The sequence below is a fragment of the Emiliania huxleyi genome, assembly GCF_000372725.1.
Source record: "Emiliania huxleyi CCMP1516 unplaced genomic scaffold EMIHUscaffold_966, whole genome shotgun sequence".
Taxonomy (NCBI): Eukaryota; Haptophyta; order Isochrysidales; family Noelaerhabdaceae; genus Emiliania; species Emiliania huxleyi.
In genome coordinates, this window is record NW_005194832.1 from 1,167 (window position 1) to 2,579 (window position 1,413).

Sequence of the window (1,413 nt, forward strand, 5' to 3'; positions counted from 1 at the left end):
CGCGGCGCTGGGCGTTCTCCGGGTGGCTGGCGCCGTGTGGGCGCTCCTCGGCCCGCCGGCTCCTTTCCACGAGCTCAAGATCTTCAACACGGTCCTCGGGCTCGACTTGGAGGACGTGGAGCTGCAGCACGCGCTCGGGCGGGGCGGCCTCCTCTCCGAGGCGTGGGAGGGCCTCGCGCCCGCGAAGCGGCGGCGCTGCCTCGCCTTTGTGTCGGGGATGTACGCCTTCATCAACGAGGCGCAGCTCTCTCTCATCCTGTACGGAGAGCTGGGCGAGGCGACGCACGGCGGGCGGGCGCGGGTCGCCCTGCTGCAAGGCGACCTGGCGCAGGCCGCGGCGCTGCTCGAGGAGATGAACGGCACGGCGGGCCACAACTTGACGCCGGCGCACCTGCAGCTCTGGTCGGTGGTCACCGTCAAGTATCGGGGTCTGCAGCCGGGATGGTGCTCGGCTGTCTGCTGGGGATGGTGCCGCTGCTCTTCCCGGAGGAGCACCGGCTGTGGGCGTCGCGATGCACTCTCGAGCACAAAGAAAATAACAATAAGCATCGACACACACGCTGCTCGCTGGTCGCTGGCACTGACAAAGTGTGAAGTGAGGTGAAGTGACACTTGCCAAGGCCCAAGCAAGAGCCCCCCCACTTTTTCCCCCGGAGAAGACCTAAGTAAGGAAGAGTCAAGAGAAGTCAGTGTCAGAGAGAGAGAGATTTTTATTAACCAACAAGAAATCACGACTCTCACAGTGATTTGGGCTCGGCAGCTTGTTAGCCCTCAGCCGAAGCTGGGGCCGGTCCCGTAGCCGAGAGAGCCCGCGCCGATGAGTTCGACGCGGTCGGGGGGCCTGCGGAGAGGCCAGCGAGTGTCAGAAGATCTAACTCTAAGCACTAAGGATGGAATTCTTGATAAGTTGGGGATAAGTCCGGCGGATTTGGCTCTCTTTTTCTCCTCTGGCAGTGTGCTTTCAAAAAGACAAAAAGAGGTACACCCCTCCTGTCATGTTGTTTGGTGAGTGTGTGCTGCGGGGCCGTTAACGTGCGATAAAGGGAGCGCTTGTCGCGCTCATGTCACGCTCAGGAGACGGATTCCGGAATGGATCTTCCTTGAACATGAGCGTGACATGAGCGGATTTGAGACGCTTGTCATGCTGACCCGAGGAGGGTACCGGAACTTGGATTTGTACCTGGCCGAGGGCTCACAACTCGTGGTAGCGCGCCGCACGCACAGGCCAACTCTCTGTGCTGTCCCTCTCCCATATGGGGAAGGCCGCCGCTGCGCCCGCGCCCGACCGCAACCTGCGGAAGCGCGAGCCGATCAAGTACAAGAGCTACGACGACGCAGTTGAGGACGAGGAGGACGACGCAAAGGCGGTGTCCAAGCGGCGCAAGTCGGCCGCGTCGGATGGCGATGGGCGGG